The following is a 20,427-nucleotide window of genomic DNA, read 5'->3' on the forward strand; positions in this document are numbered from 1 at the left end:
CTCAAAGATCAACACGACACCAACTGGCTGGGTTAAGCAGACACTTAGTCTGGTTGGTTCTGGGCAGTTCATCAATTCTGCATTGTACTCTCATCAAGCCGTAAACCGAGTTGTTGTCGTCGTATGCTTTGCGTGAGTTATGAACCATTTGCCGAGTGTGTGGGACTTAACCAGTTCTTCCGCTTGCCGACAGGTGTGTTTGAAGTGCACTAAAGCATGATATTTATCTACGAGATAATATCGAGTATTATAGAGAAAAAAGAGGATCTTTTGTGTTTAAACTTCACACTACTGCTAGTGACACAACATGTTCATCCTGGTTCGCTCCGTAACACTTCATAGCGTAAGCAGATTACGGATCGTTCGTTTGTACACATGGCGTTCATTTACCCCCTTTGGACAATTTCATCATCCGAGCGAGCATCCTGTACAGCAGCCTTGACAATGATGTTTGACAATGGAAACCGATTGTGTAATAGGCCGCCATACGAGCACACACACACACGCGCGCATAAAACCTCCGTTTCCAAGTATGTTGTACAAATCGTGACTAGCAAACTCGTCACATCTGGCGGTCGAATGGAGGGACGAATCTCTCTTTATCGGAGGTTGGGTGCGGGGGTACGCGAAGCAACCTTCTCCCCTTCATCTTGGGAGTTCGCTTTCATGTTTGCCAGCACACGATTGCTGTACTGCACCAGCTATTGTCGTTGAGTGAGAAATCTGTCGCTTAAAGCATGACATTGTACAGTGAAAGCAAGTTATCACATGCAGTATGGCGCTGACAAGCATCTTTCAACGACCGGCCGAAGTAGAGACATTGGAGAAGACAAACAAAAAAAAAAAGAAGAGGAAACAAAGAAGGCAACATATTGAGTCGATCCATCCATGGCTGTAAGTAGGCACCGTTGTACTTAAACATGCTTGCCATGCTTGATTTTTTCTTCTCTGTGATGAAATACTACGTTTTCCCCAACTTCAATCTCCACGAATCTTCACCAGCATATGCAACCTCACACCTTGCACTGGAAGAAAACCTTAGTATCTTTTTTCTGAGTATGTGTGTGTGTGTGTGTGTGTCTTGGCTCCTTCTGTTCTTCATCGCATTGGATCAATCCTCTCGTCTACTCCAAATTACCAACAGCAACACAACACAGCATGGCATGAGTCATGGAGCACACATAGTGCAATATACAAAAAAGGAAAACATGTCCGTACGTGTGTTTAATATGTTTATGTTTGCTGCAGGTGGATCCGTATTTTTCCTTCGTTTTTTGACCGATCACAATCACCCAAGCGAAGAATCGATTATGTTATGACATATGAGGGTAGAGGATGATATCTTTCTCTTAGTGTTGTGTCGAGCCGGATGGCGGTATCGATGTTACAACTCGATGAGCTGTACTAGAGTTTTTGCACAATAGCAACTGGGCAAACACCATACTATAGCATGATTTAACACGCTTTTGCTGCTGTAACTGGCTCAATGGAGTGTGGATGAATCGAGTTCTGGTTAGCGCTGTACGCCGCGGAGTTGCGCTTGTGAATTCTTCAATTGCATTTGAGAGATGTCTGGTGCTTTATTTGGAGCTTGTGAAAGGTCGTTGAGCCAAGAAGAAGATTATCCAGCTCTTTATGAGCCTTGGGGTAAGGCGTAGCAACTTTTAAGTGCAACATAGCAGTTACAAACCAATAGTCTGTCTACTATGGGAGAATTAAAATAGAAGAAACTGTTTTAGATCACTGCACAGTTGAAAATCCAAAGCCATTTGTAAATTTTTGGAATATCCATTCTGTAGAATGAATTACAAAATGTCACAAATATCGAGCATTTCAACAGCTTCATGAGAATCCCATGCTAAAACCCAAAAATCCAATGCGTTGTACCACAATAAATCCACAAGATTAAAACAAGAAATTGCATATTAAGTCAATGATAAGGTCTAAAGATTTTGTAAAAGTACAGAACAACCAGAAGTTTGAGGGGATGACTTAAATCATACAATGCTCTCTGATTGGTAATTGTGGGGTAGTTTAAATTTCTAAACATGTTATGATATACCGTGATTATCTGGTAGTTCTTTGTAAGCACTTTTAACGTCCACTTTCATTACTAAGACATCTTTAGATGTGCAAAAGCGGCAAGCCACGGGCAATGTCGAACGGTTAAAATCGATGCGAAGCTGTTAAAAAATCTCAAATTTATAATTTCAATCTCTTCTCCGTTGCCCCTTGTAGGGAGCTTGAGTAAGCGGCAGGTTTTCAAAAAGCGATTTCATAGCGAGAAAGTTTTAAAAATACTCATAAGAACATGAAGTTTTAATTTTGAAATATCTTGTGGCCCGCCGCCTCAAGAGTGTAGCAGCAAAAGGCTATTGCTTCTTCATATGCCTCTGTAAGTTATCTGAGTACCAGTAATGGTCTCAACAGGATTTATTACGAAAATGAACTGAACTTTTCTCGAGAAGTATTCATGATCAACAACTAACTGTCAAGCGATCCACAATTGTCAGTCCGTCTACTAACACAAAAATGATTTTCTCTCAGCGACAAAGCAGAAAATGGCGACGTTCTAATTCAGACAGCTGTGCTTAATCTTTTACCAATACATTCGTCCTATCGTTTCTGTCTCGTAGTACTTCGGGAAAAACTTCCCTGGATACACAGACATACACACACACACACACACACACTTGTTTAGTGGGAACTCTTTACGGGATTATGGAAGGATGGTACATTCTACGAACTCACTTTCATTCGTCCCAGAACACAGTCCATCGACTCGTTCCACTGAAACCAGAATAAACATCTGAAATGTATGGGGCATCGTGCTTCGTTCGAAAGCAACAGGATACACTCCAGGAAGCAGGGTTGAGATAATGTTTGCATTAGAATCGGAACATTCGTTCGAAGGTGAATGTAAAGTGTGAATAGTCCGTTATTCGGTTGAAAACGTCAATCAACCAAATATATGTAAGCCGGTGCGTGTGAGTGTATGTGATATGTAGATCGACACATTATTTACATTCTAGATACAGGAATTGGTATTTACTTACACACATAATCGATATGCTAGTCAACGCGGTCTTATCTGAAGGAACAACAAGGTATTCTTCTTACTATTGAATTTTCAATGTTATTATTATCATTAAAGTGGGCTGATAAGTGGGCGCCGGTCTTCAAACGGCAGGACCGGGGTTCAAATCCCATCCGGACCGTCCCCCCGTAGTGAGGTCTGACTAACCAACTACGTGGTATCGGCAGTCTAGAAAGCCATTTCGATGGCCGGCATGACCTTACAGGTCGTTACGCCAAGAAGAAGAAGAACAAGATTATCATTAAAAAAGCTAAAAAAATGAACTTTCCCAAAAAATGCTTGTGTTTAGTTCTTCTGGCATGCAACACGTTTAAATCATATCACCCCTTTTCCCGCACCGTTGTGTCCCATCGTCTTTCGTACTAGCACATAAATCAGTGCACAAATGAGGCCCTCAAAGCACAGACCGTGGCGGTATACACGGTCCATTGCATTTTGGCGTATCGGAATCGAAAACTCGACTAGGCAGAAAAATGGGAAATTATCATCAGTTGGATTTGTAAGACAGGTCGGGGGAGGGCCCTAACGTTACACAGTGACACAAGTGGAACGGGAAGGTATTTTTCAACAGGGAAAGTTTGTCCTGCCCAGTCGTTTGCAGATCGATCGCGCCACTTTTCGCTTTCCACCTTCGGATGTTTCGTGTCCCCCTGTGAGTGCTGTGTGTTTGCACCGTAAAGGACGAAAGGAAATATTAATTTGATGCCGTTATCCTAGGTTTCATTCTTTTCGGCTTTTTTTTATTGTCCTTTGGGAGGATGTTTAGGTACTCAATTCCCTTTCTTCATTGGATGGCGAGAGACAGTCAATTTTTTTTCTCTCCATCCTCTCTCTCTCTCTCTCTCTCTCTCTCTCTCTCACTGCTGTTTTGTTTGTTCAGTTTCGTTTGGTTTGTCGGTTAGTATTTAGCGGTTTCGGTCACAAGATGGAAAGCACAAAAAGCTGATGGCGTTGCCCAAATAAACGATCGGGAAGAGATAGTGCTGGCGGTTACGGTTGAGATTCCGTTTGCTTTTTTGACAAACCCCAACATTGGTCTAGGAGGAAGGAGGACAGAGAACCAAAAACCAGGGAAACCATTCCATCCCCAACCTTCATCCTTCTTCCCTCGCCCACTTTGGAGGAAGAAAATCGATTATCTTTGAGTGGATCGCGTGTTGCTGTTTTTTTTTTTTTGTTTGTTTGTTAATGCCCGTCTTCTTCCTCGGCCATCATTTTGTGACCCTTGTGGGGCGAAAATGAAGAGGGAATTCCATTTCCATTGCTGTGTAAATGCGGCCGCCCCACACCGCGAAGACCACACCGCCATTATTATCGGAGACGGCATCCGGGCGACGTAGTGTTTTGCTGGGTGCTACCGGCGTTAACCGCTGCAAATCGCGCCTCCATCTCGCACGCCTCGCGTAACATTACGCGCTGTCATCATCATCCCATCGAGTGCGATAAAGTTCGAGAGCTGTGCACGGGTTTCACATTCCGCAGCACTGTGGGGGGAAGAAAGATTTTAGCATATCGCGTTACGGTTTAATCCTGAATTGCTTTATGCGGGCCAGCGTATGGTGAAGGGCAGAAAGGGCAGAAGAACGTTTCGCTCCGGTATCGGTTTGAAATTGGCATCCGAAGACACTCGTTTTCTGCTGTAAATCGAGGCGCACGGCGAGTGAGTGAGAAGGAGCTGATGGAAAGGATGGATTGTTCTGTCCCCGCGAGAGTGTCTTGAGAGTGGCGGAACGAGAGTAAGGCACTTGGAATATCTCGAATCGTGTGCTTGAAACCCTTTTTCCAATAACTGTCATCTTGGGAGGATGGAAGGGATTTCAATTGCCAAATCGGTGCGGATCGCGAGGTTCTGTGTGCGACTCGGGGAAGATGGAACAAGCAAGGAATCAATTGAGCTACGGGACAGGAATTGCTTACTGCAAAAATGTGTATAATTGTGTGTGTGTGTGTGTGTGTGTGTGTGTGTGTGTGTGTGTGTGTGTGTGTGTGTGTGTGTGTGTGTGTGTGTGTGATGGTGTTATGTTTCGTTCGTAAGGATATTCGTTAGCATAAAACAAAGTACACGATATCGAGAGTAGATGATGTGCGGATAGGATTTAAAGGAATGAAGTATGAGAGCAAAGTTTACAAAACATTTACTCTAATTTATGCTTTTGAAAAGAGTATTCTGGATGAAGAACATAACATGTTAAAGCGTCATGTACACGATTCCGCAAACAATGCAATTTCCCTTCGAACTAGTCATGTGACAGTGACAGATGTTTGCTTATGTGGACTTACCACAGCTGATAGGATGATAAACCTTCCCTTGTACAGAGGCCAACCCTTCCCAGGAATCATGAATGCATGTCGAATAGAGAATGCGTGACATGCCAGGTGAAGTTATGTGTCCGTAGTTCGATCGCCATTTCTTTCTTACAATTGCCAAGAATATACTGCCGTAAGGGAAGTTCTTTTACGAAAGCGAGTTATATCACCAACCTTGTGTCTGGTTGACCAGACTTGCCACTTGCTGCTGGGAAGGGGCTGCTGCTGTAGCAGGTTTAGCAAACGTAGCCGTAGAAATTGGCCCAGATCTTGTGCTCTCACTAAACTTTGTGATTTGAGAAAGTTGCTTTCTGCTGTGAACCATGCCTGCCGGTGTACGTGCTGTACGTGATGGTCACATAGCTGAGATAAGACGGGGGGGAAAGTCGGGCAGTGTATTGGCTAGCTAGGGGAAGTTCCAGGAAGATGGCCGCCACCGTTCATGTCAATCGCTTACAAAAGCTTGACAAGTGCGCAAATTGCGCTGTCATCATAATTTTTGTTCCTTCCACCGTCTCGTCCCATGTTCTGCTACTGCTCCATTGCTCCCTGGAAGCCTTGTTAATATTTGAAATTATTTCACATTTCACTGGGCGGCTGCTTTAGAAAGAGTTTGGTGGGTAAATGGGAGCTAGCTAGCTGGAACTCTCGGACCAAAAAGATGGGTCGAACGTCTGGGTTTGCTTCGGGGAGCTTGTAAACCGCATCCCCTTGTGTGCTTTGCGACACCGACCGCACTGTCTGGTCCTGCTGGTGGACGTTGGGTGAAGTAATTAAATGTTGCGTTTTAAAGCGCTTAAAATTTGGTCGCACCGATAAACTCGGGGCCTCGGGGTTTTGCGCTTAGTTTTGTGGTTTGGAAATAATTAATAATAATTTGAAGTAAGAATTTATTTAACCCTCGGAAGGGGATGAATTTTTCAACCAAAAATTTAGATGTTAATTCAAATGAAATTTTAAATCGGAGGGATTAGTTTTTATTTAATGTAGAACGATCGTTTATTAACCAGCTATGGGTTTAATTAAATCGAGGAAGTTAGAAATGGTAGATTAAAACCTTACGAGGTTATATAGACAAATATAGACTAGAGTAATGGTAGAAAAGAGTTCAGCGATCATTAGAAAATTCACTTGTTATCGAGAGTCCTGCACAAGCTACGAGCTGTCTATTATTTGTTCTGAATGCTTATAGCATGATCGATCTCGGTTCAAGCAAACTTCATTCAATAAGGATAACTTATTTCCTGTGACCACTATATGAAAACTAATTGCTGTCAGGATTTAATTGCAGTTTGGAATAATGTTCCTATAATTTATGATTAATTATCAATTCACTGGAATCCCTTTAATTATCTACTTAAAAATGACAGCATTATCCCAAAGAACCGAGCAACCACTATTTACATGCTCATCGATCGAGTCTGAAGAACTAAAACTTTGTTAGTAACCTGGACACTGTATCAATTTGCCAAACCACCGAGCCCACCCACAAAACCTGCCAAAGGCACATGGCCCATGTCGGCTAAAGTTTAAAATTTCTCATCCACTTTCCCTGCGGTGGTAGCTTTGGGGAATGATTGTCGCGCTCGCTAGACTGTCGCGAGACCAACGCTAGCAAATACGCTCATCAACGCTTGATTTGTTAGAGAACATAGAGAAGAGCCTGGTGGTGGTGGTGGTGCAGGCACGAACTTCTCTCGAGCAGTGAAAACAACTGTGTGTAAAAACGGGGAACAGGCTGTTGGCGAGAAAAGGAAAGTAGATGTACCAGGTAGAGTGGGGAAAAGCTCGACACAAACACGCCCGGGCGATGTGGTCTGAAGTGTCGTTTTAATTAGGATAATTTCGTTTTCGAAAGTTAAGTGGTGAGCTTAATCTCGCAAGGTTAAGGAGTTGGCGATTTAGAGCGATACGCCGGTTGGTGACTGCCGGTGGGTACCAAAACGCTTGTTCCAGCCGGTTCTTGTTGCGCTGGCGAGAAAGTCCCACCGTCTTCGAAAGTAAGTTTCGGTAGCGATTGATGAAGATCTTTTGCAAAGTTGATGGTTAACCGGGTGACGGTTCGCCCGCTCGAGAGCGTTGGTAGGTGGCGCGGATTGGATGGGGGAAAGAATTTGAACCCAATCGTAGTACAACAATGCCTTTCAAGCCATAGTCCCAAAACGGATGAAAGCACCATTCATTGCTTGCAATTTTAAAGGAGTGCCCGCCCGCCATCGTTACTGCTTACGGGAAAACCGCCATCGTTACTGCTCGTGTTTTCCCGGGAAAGAAACATGTGTGCTCTGTTCATGGCGTTAAGTAGGTGTGTGTGTATCGTCATTGCCGGTTGACTGACGTTTTGATTTAATATTGATGTAGGAGGGTGTGTGTGTGTGGTTTGCACAGGGGGTGGTTTCACAGAAAGGGATAAACATCACGCAAAAATATGAGGGAAATCTTTAAATAACTCTTCACTTCATGTGAACGCACTTTGGTACCTCAACTTAATCCCTACGCTTTCCGAATCCGGTTGGAAGCGTGTTATATTGAGGCTTTCCAACAAGCCATCGGCCCTTCAGGGACCACCAGTGAAACGAACGGGATGGGAAATCGTTTGTCGCGGTTCCGCGATTGTTGTCAATGGCTTTTTCTTGTGTTTGCTTGCACCTTTCCTGCACGCGCACGTGTTCCATTGAGGCGTAAAAAGTATACGCTGATCGCTAGAAAGGTGTATTAATTTCATTGATCTGTTGTTCATTCGATTTGGTCTGCTGTCGGGTATGATATGTCTTATATCTCGGTGGGAAGTGCTTTATAGTGTAGCTATAATTTTGAATGGTTCTGTTTGCATGCTGGTAGTACCACAGGCATAAATGTTTCTTTATAGTTGTTCGAAAAGAACATCGTTCAGATCATCGAAGCTTTAAAGCTGTTTAACCCGCAGACCTGGCTCTTCCAGGACAGGAAGCGCTGCTTCGAAATGTCGGACAAGAAACTTCGCAAGTTCTACAGGATGCCGAATGCGGCACGAGGCGGTTTTACTCCCACGATCGCTATGTGGCGCAGCGAGGAAGGGGATATCCTGTCGGATGAGCGCGAGGTGTTAAATAGTGCTACTTTGACAGACACCTGAATGAAGCAGATGGAGGAGATACCGAAATACATTACATATCAGATGGCAGCGATGGGCTGGTGGCCGAACTTTTGGGTGCGGAAAGGCTTGCCGCCATCATGCATCGGCTTTTTCGGTTAGGATTTCGGACCAGAAACAGCTACCGGACGAGTGGAAACTGGGTGTCATGCACCCAAAAAAGGCAACAGAATGGACTGTGCTAACTTCTGGGTCGTCACAGTCCTGAATGCTGACTATAAGATTCTGTCCCGAATACTGTTCTGCAGACCTGCAGCCCTTGCTACAGATTTCGTCGGAAGCTACTAAGCTGGATTGGCGGGCGTGTAGGGCACGTGATGAGAATGTCGGACTCATGCGAGCACCAGGAAGGTGCTCGTCAATGACCCGTTCGGCACAAGGCGTAAAGGAGCACAGCGAGATCGTTGACTGGATCAAGTGGACTCACGCCTGTCGGAGATCGGATGCAGTCGTGGATGGAGGACTGCAATGGAGACTGACTTTTCCTGGAAACTGATTGGTGACCTGGCCATGTCGACGCGACGTGCACAACCCTGAGCAAGCTAAGAAGAAGAAGAAGAAGAAGAGCCCGCTCAGAGTAGCCGTTTGAGCTGAAAGGTTTGTGATTAAAAGAGTCCTTCGCAACAGGGTGATGATGTACAGTATAGATGATGTGAATGTGGAAGGCCCATTTCTTTTCTGAAGCTACAGTTCAACAATTTTCCAATACAAAAGATACGCTAAGCGCTCGCCACTTGATTTTTCGTTTCTATATATAATGTTTATTTGAAAATAATACACTCCGAATAAAAAATCCGCACAGTTTGATGTACTGAAGCTACTTTTTCATCTTGGCTTAAGCACCTTTAAGGTTACAGCGGCCAATCGGATGGCTTACTATGTCCTCGCTGCGGATCGGAATAGTCCGGATGGGAATCGAACCCCGGTCCTTCCATGGGAAGACCGATGCAATTGTCGCCTCTTCCACCGGGCAGCTGAAGCTGCTTATAGCTATTGAAAGCTTCTAAGAACTTGGATTATAAATTTGAACGTTTAAATTGTGCTTAAAAAAGTCAGAAAAAGCTTTTTGACTCTCTTTTTGACGTTTTGGTTTCAGATGAAATAGCTCACATAAATTGTATTTTCGTATAGAATGTTATTGATTTTTACCTCGGCAATAGAAAAAAAGATCCAGACAACAATCGATGAAAACGAAACAATTGAAACCCATTATCGCTTTGCAACACCCACACGATATTTCAGGATAGTTGATGCTGATACACACTAAATACGTGCTCATCGTTTTCACTGTGGACCGGGCCGTTTGCTGGCGCGTGCAATCAAACGAGCTTACTGCTACTATCGGGTTTGCTCCAATCCGTTGGGTATGTGAGTTGCCGATGACTGGTTCATTAAACCGTGCTGTTCGAAGCAGAGTCCATCCAGTAAGCCTTTCATATTCTGTCCCCCGGAATCTGTTTTCTCATTTTTCGATTTCTCGCAAAGGAATCCATGTGCCGTACGAAATAGAGCTTACAGATTTATAGATGGAGTTTTTGTTCTTCACTTTGGTTGAACTGTACCGAGCTCACAATCGCTCGGGTACATCTCTGGACGTTCGGTTAGTGGAAATCCGATCAACGTAACCACTCTCAAGCAGGTGTCGCAATGAAAAGTGAGCTTTTAAAGTGTGGTTCGGTATCGTATAACAGCTTCATCACAATCATCATTTGCTCATCACAAGTTCGATTTATCGTGACGATTGGTGTTGCTGATGGTGATGTTCTTGAGCACAACAGCTCAAGTATGCTTTCTTCACACACTTCACGCTGAAGTAGGCATGTCGCCCGCGACACAAACACCGACGCAGCTGCCCGAACGTAAATCCGAGACGCAACAAGATGTCGGTGCACGGATGGCTAACTAGCTGACTGCGTGAGTCCTTGGGGAGTATCATCAGTGCCAACCATTAGCGTAGGTCCAGCCAAACAAACGCCCAAGCATTCGGTGGTAGTTGGACTAAACTTTACGACCCATACATTTTCTCCATCCCCATTATCGCTTCCTTTCTTTTTGCCTCTCCCATGCATGCTTACTGAGTGTGACCTTCAGCTACGCCAAGTGCACAATAGCGCACTTAGAAAAAGGCACGTGGAATATCATACGCACACCGGGCAACAAGAGGCAACAGCAGGAACAACAGGAGCAATGGCGTTGGTGCAAAAAAAAAAAAAAACCTCCCGCCGAGCACGAGAAGGAAATGAAAAATGGCTTCTCGAGTGCAGTTGAGTGGAAAATGGGCAATAGTATAGCGTAAGCGCGGGTACGATAAAGTACGCCCCTGGAATTGGGTGGGTGGGTTGGGCAAGTGAACAACAACAACAACAACGAAAAAAGCTCACCAGCCTGTAAAATTGTGCCCCATTCGTTCGGGGACGCTTGGATGCTGGGACTGTTGTGGTTTGTTTCGAAGCGAGCCATGGCAGGAGGAAGTCCCGAGCTGATGCTGGTGAGTAGCAGAGTCTGGTAAAAAAATCGGAATGACAACCGGTGAAGCTTATTCCGTGGTGACTACGCCGACACGTGCCGGCATCCAGTGTCTCCGTGGTTCCGTGCAAGCGGGTGGCAAGGAGGATTGCCAAGGACAAGCACATTCTGCTCGTGCTAAGAACTCGTGGCAGAAACTCGTGGTGGGCAATATATCGGAGTAACATCTCCTTACCGGCACAGCACTAGCTTACGTCAACTTGAGGTGATTGGCCACGGATGTTACGTGGGCTGGCTGGCACTTTAGTGTGTGTGTGTGTTTTTCTTCACCTGCACAAGGACTAATCAAACGATGTTTGACGTCTGGGGAATGGTTGCACGTCCGCTTTTATTTGTCGCTGTCAACGGAATCGATGTTTTTCTGTCGTGTGGTGCGCTCCAAACGCGTGTTCAAAGGCGAAGCGTAAACATTTTCTTACTACGCCACTGCACGACTGCACGACTAGCATTTGTTGTTTGTTATTGTTGTAGAGCCTTTTGCTGAGCTTTTTGATGTTTTTGATGCGCTTAACGGCATGTTTGCTGCCTGGCAGATCACTTGCACGATGAGTAGCGACTTTGAAAGCTTTTTCCGTTGTGATTTGCATCAGCAAAACAGAACGTTCAATTTACACTTTTACTTCACTTTACAATCGTAAGCACACATCGAATTGAAACAGTTAAACAGGCAAACTGTGCGATACTGAAACAAGCACACCGTTTGTCGCTGATGATTTGCCCACCAGCTTAGTGAATTGAAGCGAAAAAGCGATCGGAGGACATCCATCTTTGGGAAAAAATCCCTCAAACACACACACACACAGCCACCCAGAGAACCCTTTTTTCCCTGTTGGTCTGGGGTACGTTTTGGTTCGCTTCATTACGTCACGTTTGGTTTGGTTTGGTCCGGACGATGGCCCCGATACCTTCGTCGGCGATGGGATTTAGGGCTGAGTCAATTTTTTTTTACAGCGGCTACATGTTTGCGTATGTGTAACGCTGGACAGTCGAGGTCGAGGTCGTGCAGGAGCATGTGTCTGTAAGCGGGTGGATAACATCCACTGGGATAAATGAAAACTCATCGCATAGCCCATCCCAGGTTCCCAGCAGGTTGGGTGACATTCAATTTTTGTGGGATCACGATCTTATCCACATGTCATGTTTTGGGAACGCTTCGGTTGGGCGTCGTTTATGAAGAAAAAGAGATGTGTCGGTAGGAAGGTTTTTGGTGGATTATGGACATTGTTTCGTAGAAAATAGTGTGTAAAATTTGTGAGTTTTAGGTGTTTGCAGAAAAAGAGGTGGGGAAATAAAACAATTTTCTTTGCTATTGGCTCAAAAATCTTAGCGATTCTTGTGACAGATTAATGCAGAATCTCTTGGAACAGGAACGGCTTCAACGAAGTGCCTTTTTATTGGTTTTAGATTGGTCTAATGCGTGTGAAATAAAACAAAATTAGTTCTATTAGCGACTTCAACTGGCTCAAGGTCGATAATTGGCACCTTAAATATGAGTCTGATTGGTCGATACTTTATTAAATTGTTATCCTTATTGAAATCTATGCCCAACAGCGGATACTGCTGATTAGTTTTGGACCTTAAAGAGCCGTGTGTTGTAATAAATATCATGAAATACCATAAAGACAGTATTTATTAATCACCACGAGAACCCTTACGAGTTGCTTATTTGATATTAAAGCGCATTATATTATTCCTCGCCTTAGTTATCCGTAATTCGCTTGACTGCTTTATATCAACAATTGAAACAAACATTCAGTTGTATACCTTTATACCCTCCCGCCGAGTTGCTGATAAGCTACGCTAAGATCTAGCTTTTTTTTTGTGCTCAACATTACGCTACCAGCACCAGCTTTAATGTATCAAGATGAAAGAATTCAACTGTTGTTTTTTTTTCGCCTCAAGGGCGAATCCTCTAGCGCTGTACGCCGGAATGTTTAGGAACCGCAGGGCAAGATGGCGATCCGCTCCCGCAGGAAGGATGGCACGTGCCTTCTACCACTTACGCGCTTTCCACGCCAGGCGCTTTCCGTTCATTAAAAAAGGGGCGTTTTGTGTGGAAAGCAAACACATGCGAACAAAGGCGCGGCGAGCGAACAACGAGTGGAGGTAGAAAATTAAAAACAAAAATCAAGAAAAGGCATCCGAAAGAATCTATGGCACGTGAACCGTGAATCGTTTTTGTGTCGAGAGCGCGCTTTAGCTTTGGACCAGGTGAAACCTCACTGTTTGAAACACTTTTTGGTTTTAGTTTTCGTTTTCATTCCTGAACGGACACAGTGGACACAGCCCTGGGTCGGGGTTGGATTTTGCTGGACATATTCACTGATTACATGGGCTTTTGTGTGTTGGAAACACACAACAGCATTACAGTAAAGTTACAAAGAATTTGTGAATTGTTTAGAGTGAGACAGAGAGAAGGAGATATAAAAAGAGAACTTAGAATGTAATTCTGTAATTATCAACTTATCGTGACCAATTGTTAGATTCATGACGTATAAACGTAGGAGGAACGTGGCTTGTAATTACTTTGTGTTGAACGGGCTTTATCACATCAAATCAGCTACGGGAAGACTTAAATTTGTTTCGAGGAAACCATTCGAGGACGGTAGAAACATCCACATTCCGCCATCTGGAAGGACAAGCACTACTAAAGCTGTTCTTCAATTTCCGTTCCGGTGCAGGGGTACGTGAAGGAATTACTCGATATTTACTTGGAACTTACCAACTGACAACTTAATGTGCATAGAAAAACGGAACGGCATGCATAGGGTTGGTAGGAAATTTGGTCACAAGTTTCTTATCGATTGACCAGAAATGTTCCAACCCCGCCAGGAACCCCGTGTGATCGTCGATCCTTGGCATTGTTCAGTCTCGGGCAAAACGACAACTAAACAACTTGTCGGCGAGCGTGTTGATGAGTTATGGCTGGTAGTAGCAAAGGGGTTGAGCATATGGATTGGGCAGAGCGGTAGGACATGTTCAAATTTGTTATCCTGACGCTATGAGGCTTCTTCGGCCTGATCGTACCTGATCGTCGTCGGGTCAGTGAAAAGGGTTCAGAATTTCCTCCGAATTCCTAGCCACAACAAAATCGCCTACAGTGAGAATTAGGAAGTTTCACTGATGGGGCAGCAAGCTTGTGGCAACGACCATACGGATATGTCGCTTCGAGTTGCTCACGTTGTGTCCTGGCCGCATTGCGATTGGTGGTGGGAAGGCTTATCGTTTCACATCCGGGTCGGGTTTTGGGACCATCGAACCCGAATGTTCCATCCCAGCAGAAAGTGAGCCGGGCGAAAGGTTTTGTAATTGAATGCAGTAAATTTACTAGGAAAATCTAACCATCAAGGGCAGCAGCAGCATCCCCAACAGGGATCCGTAAATACCGGGAATCGTAAGACGAATATTGAACTTTTGTTTTAAGCTTGCTGGCTCGGTGGCCCCGTGGGAGCATTCCGATACAATCGGATCGAAATTAATTACATTAAATTTTCCAGCGGGGTAGATAAACTTGTCACAAGGATTGTGGTAAACCATTAGCAGCTCGAGAACTCACCGAAATCGGCCTACCGGAAGTATTGCGCAATGTCCGTTATTTGTGCAGTCCGTCGAACACATTACACAAGGTTTGTGGAACGTGGTTTGTGTGTTTGATGCTTTCGTGATCACCTCAATTCTTCATCCATCAAATTGTACCAATGTGCTTCACCTTGACCAACGATGACGAGCCGCACTTGTAAATGTGTACACCAGTTGTCCGAACGTGCAAAACTTGAGCAAATACGGCGGCAGTAAAGTAAAATGGCTTATGTACTCGCGCGTTTACTTTGAACTGTTTTTTTTTGTTGTTGATGTTTGCAACATAATGGCTGCTTGTGGTAGAATCCACCACCGAGCATGGAGACGCAGTTTGATTGAATTACGTCGTAAAAAGTCACCATTGACTCTCGCTGACAGAAGGGGGGGGGGGGGGGGGGGGGGGTGTTTACGTGTGTGTGTGTGTCCGCACTTGTCCACACAAATCACTCACGTGCGTACTTGAAACAATCACTGTGGTGTAGTGGCCGAGAGTTACGATCGATGTGTGTGACCAGTTGTGGTGAGATAGGGAAAGCAAGAAGCCGTAAGTAACTTCGTGCAAGGAAAAGCTTCTCGTACACCCCCCCATCCCCCTCCTGCCTCCTCCCTCCACCCCCCTTCCCTTGCCAAGTGTCGGGGCAAGCGGTGGATTCATTTTAAATGCTTCATAATCCGAGTTAAATGAAAAAAGTTAGTTCCTAGGGTGGATCCTTGGGGAAAAGGATTTTCATGTACTCTCTGGCTCTGGCTCTGGCTCTGGGGACCATCTGGTCGGGTGGGTGAGTGTTATCGTTGGATAGGGGGGGGGGGGGTGTGTGTGTGTGTGTGTGTGTAAAGATACGGGCTTTACTGATGTGCGGTCGTGCTGGAAGTTGTGGCCATAAAAGCGAACGGTCAATGGTGTGTCAGTGATTCACTTAACCTCACGCTAACGGAAGGTTAAACTTTGCGTCATATTTCAATATGAACGTTCGTAATTTCGTACATTTCCGGCTGTACATGGAAAGATTCTTGGCAAATAATTTTTCTCCCATTTTCAGCCCCAGGGAGTAGTGACAGTTTGCATCAATTTGTCGAATCTGATTATGAAAGCTCATCAGAACAATGGATCCGGGGGAGGGAGAGAGAGAGAGAGAAAGAGAAAGTGAAAATTAATTTTCTAAAAAAAAAAACACACATAAAATGAGTTCGTTCATAATATCGCACTCAATACGCGCAATCATCTCCCCCACAGAAGCACACAATGGAGGGAACAGCTCCACGAAACAGGATGCTGGAATGTCAGATCATGAAAATGGGTGCCACGGTGTTTGTTCTGCAGCAAATTCGACAGGACGTTAAATTGGCGAAGTTTCATCATGATTGGTGCTGAATGGTATGTGGGGTTTTTCGTCTTTTCCTTTCTCTTTCCACCCGGCGTTGCCCGAGAATCGATGAAATGGTCGCCATTTGTCGAAGTTCATTTGTCCGGCTGTCCGGCAGACCGGTTGAACGGTTCCTGGGTCATGGACGTTTCAGATGATGAGCAATTCCGGTGAGCATCATCTAGCGGTGGGGTAGAGTAAGGAATAGTTCATCGCTTTACTTGCCCGATAATAATTGTTACTATTCAGACAAACTTTGTCTACCGTGTGATGTGAGTGCTTTCTTCTCCCTGGGGGTTGGGACCTCCGGGTTTCTTTTCTAACTGTCACGTTTTTTTTTGTGCTGTTGCTACTGTTCTCAATTGTTAGCACCCCCCAACGTGTGCGTCGTGTGCGTGCTGATCGGAAAGGCGAGATAAAGATCCGGGCCGGGTCAGAAAAATCAGTAGCTAATTTTTGCGTCATCACGCACACCGAAGCTAACGGACGGAGGCAAAGCCGTCGTCCACCTTGGTCCGTTAGGGGGAAAAAAAAGATACGCATCATCATGATTTTTCTTGCTTCAGTTTTTCCTCGTCCAGCGTGCGCGCCACCCCGTAAAGGCAGGCGGGATAAGATTAAACCGACATCTGATTCCACCGAGTGCGTCCAAAAATAAGTCAACGTGGTTCGTGGAATTTTAAGGGGTAGCTTTACCGAAAAGTCCTTGCTATTATACGAAAAAGAGGGAACACCGCCCGGGCATCTCGCCGTAATGGGGGAAAAATGTCACCTATTCATCACCATGGCAAACATGCGCGACACGACATTGGCCCTGACCCTGGCAAATGCGGGGCGTCGCACTGCTCTTCTGGAAGGGGGTGGAAACATTATTCAGCATTGATTTTGCCCTCTCGCCACGAGGGTTGTACTTTCTTCGTAACGAGCCGGCCAAGGTGTCCGGTAGTGTTTAAAAAAAGGGAAGAAAAGACATATCAGCCCAAATAAAAAAGTTTAAAAAATGATACGCCGAAAAGATTAAAGATAAGGTTATCATGGTCTTTTGGGAGATTTTTGTAGACACGTGTGTGAATGCGCTTGTGTATGTTTTCGTGTGTTTGTGTGAGAGAGGGGTTGAATTTTTGGTGCATAAGAGTAAGCTTTTCTGTTGACCTGTCAAGGTGCCCGCATCAGTGGGAAAGCTTTTCTGGTTTTGTGCGTTATTTATATAGTCTTTCGCCAGCAATCCTCTCGTCAGGGCGATACATGAAAAGTGGGTTTGGTTTTTGGATGGGTGAAATGTTTTCCTTTTCCCCTAATTCTGCTTGGCTAGACATTCAGGCAAGTACAGTCGGTTCCAAAAAAAAAAAATTGTGTGGATATTGCAAGCGTAGCAATCGATCGCACCGCGGTTCAGACTAATCCGAACTGATGACACATTTTGTGCAAACGTAGTAACAAATAACACCCTAGAAACGCAAACCCCAAAACAGGGAAAACGGCTCTAAATACAACTTATCGCCGACTTATATTTTTTAATCAAAATCGTCATTTATGGTACTCACGCAGGATTGACTTAAATCAAAACGCAATAAAACAAAGGTATAAATAAAGCAAAATAGTTTTTAGACGATGAGTATCGATCTGACCGCCAAGACAGACTAGAGTGTTGTATCTTAAAAACCAATCGACTTTTTAGTTGATGAGCTTCGACAGTCTCCCTACCCAAGCGAAGTCCTCGATGTTTCCAACATGCCAGCTAGGGAAATTTTTTCTAGATTTCTTTTATCGCCTGGACGATCAAAGGCGATATTCGTTTCGAAAAGTTTCCTACTTCATTCTGAGTGACGTCAAAAAAACGTAACTGCCGATGCCGACCGACAGTTCATTTGTGCGCGATCCCATTATAGTATAACGTGGGAAATTCAATTGTGATCATAAGCAATTTTGAATACCCGTAAGCCATGCGTCATTTCTCATTTCTTGTAGTTTTTATGCAGCTGAGTTTTTTTGCATATCTGATACATCTTTTTTTCGGGAAAAATGTTGTCACATCATAACAGAACAAGCCCTCTCGAGGACGAAGACGAAGCAGACTAACGTCAAACATCCATGCGTATCTGTTAGTAGCGCATTGTATACTTTAGAAGGGATTTTTAAAAGAAATTCGCCTCAAAGTTTGCAATCCCAAAGGCAGTAGCTGATGGTAAGCATGACAAAATAAGCTTCCCATGATTTATTTCATTTTCTCTGGGAAGATTTATAACCTTTGTTCGTGAATTTTTTTTTGGGGCCGACTGTGCGTACTCGGTGAGTTTGCTGGTAGTGTGTTTATTTTATTTTACTCTGAAAAAAGGTAGAAAATTTAATTTTGATAGCTACTTCTACCTGCTTGGTGTTAGCGGTAAGTTGAAGTTGTAGCCTGAAAATTTTGGAATATCTTTTAACTTGTAATGTGTAACTTGGTGCGATAGGGTACTATTTTGTACAAGCTTTTACTATGTTCCACCGAGTGTGAGGGTTGTAGCAAAAAATTCCTCCACTATAGATCGATCGTAGGCTATGCATCACAAAATCGGACACTCCTTTTGAATGCTTGCAAGTTGAGTCCATTGACGACAATTTCTACTCAAAGCGTACTTAACCATTTGCAAATCAAGACGCACGTAACGTTTTGGTTTGGTTTCTTCCCAATTTAGCTGGCTAAAGTTGGCAAGTTGTGTAGTTGTAGTCCACAATGGGGTTAAGCCTACGAAAATGGTAGTACGCACTCGCCACAATCAGAAGAGCACAAGAACGAACAGTGACCGTGCATAAACCGAGCACACTAACGTCGGCGACATTACCGGGACCTTTTTTTTCAATTATAGTTGTCTAAGGGGTGTGTGTGTGTGTGCTTTTTTTCGCTTCACTTTACTCCTCCCATCTATCTCGGCTTTCGCTAATCCTTTCGGAGAGCTTCAGCTCCGGACAAGCAGTAGAACACAGCTACCCCTTTTTGCTGGCCAACGGTAGATAAAGCTTGACATTTGCATTCTGGTCTCGTTCCAGCTGGGATGCGGGACGTTTGGCATTTCGGGACTCGCCGTGCCTCCAGTGCTGGACTCCACTCGTGTGCTTTTTGCAGCGGTAGCCTGCAATCCTTGAAGCTTCAAGGACACGAACCGTGAGCACATGATGCTCTCGAGGTACTGTTAGATTAGGAATTAGGAGCACATTAGAACCATCGTTATCGCCGTGGCAAACTTTCATTATTGTCACAATGGCTCCTACATTCACATGCGAGCTTTTCGCGCCGCAACCAAAATCAAGTGCGTCGCAATTCAGCAGTTGAGCAGTTGTAGTTTAAATTTTCCTTCTACGGAAAACGCGGTTCCAAGGGAAAGACCGATAGAACCTAATCTATCACCCCACAAGCCTGTTCCAATATCGAATCGACCGATTTTTCTACAGCTTCAAGCGATGGTGGCATATGTGTCTGGCCTTTTTCGCATCATCTCCTCGTTGACCATCACGTCACGTACTATCAATCAACCGAGCGTCCGGGGTTCCCTTCAGCGAGGGTATTGGTTTGCGACCGGAGAACCGATGTCAATGACCCGACCCCGGGACGGACTAGAAGTCCTTTTTTCAGATCATTTTTCCCCTTTTTCTGCATGCGTCGTTTTAATTGGATTGGATTAGAAGCGACCGGGATTCAGGTTACATTTTTGGGGATTTTCGTTTCGTTTTTGTTAAGGGCAACAGGAGTTCGGGCTAGTTACAGTTTGCTGAAAATATGCACTGTAAATGGTGCTGGTGACACAAGAGAAAAGTTTGAGGTTATCTCCATTGTTGTATGAAAGTTCAGCCGCGCAGTATAAGAGGGCGGACAGGAACAATCGCAGCTCTAGAATTGCGTTTCAATTATTTATCTTCGAAGCATCCGGCTAACGTAGAACTTTTGTACTGCAAAGACTTCGTGATAGATGGCCTACTCTCAGCCAAGGTGCTTACCGGATTTCCGGAAGATAAAGAAACACATCTTTAACACGTTGAGTGGCACACTGTATGTGATACACCATCAGAACGTTCCTTAATTTCCAACAAGAGCAACCAGAGAGGGATGAAAAAAGTTCCACACGAAGGAGGGAAGGAAAACGAACGCAGAAGGTGTACGAAAGTCGGAATCGTACCGAGCATACGATAATTGAAAAGTTATTCGTTTGGTGGAGAAGTGGCATGAAGAAGATTTGCGCCCCTGTGTGTGTGTGTGTGTGTGTGTTGGTGAAGTTTGCGAACACGTACCCGCACCAGGTGTTTAGGAGGATGATGGTGGTGGTGGTGGCAGTTCGAGGTCAATGGTTGAAAAACGTGGCGCAGGGCAACGAAGCCCTTGCAATTAGACTTTGCTGAAGAGTGGAAAAATAATTGTGTTAATAAGTTTGCTTGTTTGTTGCTGC

The 20,427-nt window shown here is 44.6% G+C and overlaps 1 protein-coding gene across 1 annotated transcript in view; it reads right to left on the reverse strand.

Annotated features, from left to right (window-relative positions):
• The window catches only part of LOC126562120 (sialin-like), a 293,788-nt gene extending 280,555 nt beyond the window's left edge, over positions 1-13,233 (reverse strand). Inside the window, exon 1 of the mRNA XM_050218543.1 lies at positions 13,230-13,233. The gene's annotated coding sequence lies outside the window, so the exon portion shown is untranslated. The remainder of the gene's footprint in view (positions 1-13,229) is intronic.
• Between the last annotated feature and the right edge of the window lie 7,194 nt (positions 13,234-20,427).

This window comes from Anopheles maculipalpis, chromosome 3RL (genome assembly GCF_943734695.1).
Source record: "Anopheles maculipalpis chromosome 3RL, idAnoMacuDA_375_x, whole genome shotgun sequence".
Taxonomy (NCBI): Eukaryota; Metazoa; Arthropoda; class Insecta; order Diptera; family Culicidae; genus Anopheles; species Anopheles maculipalpis.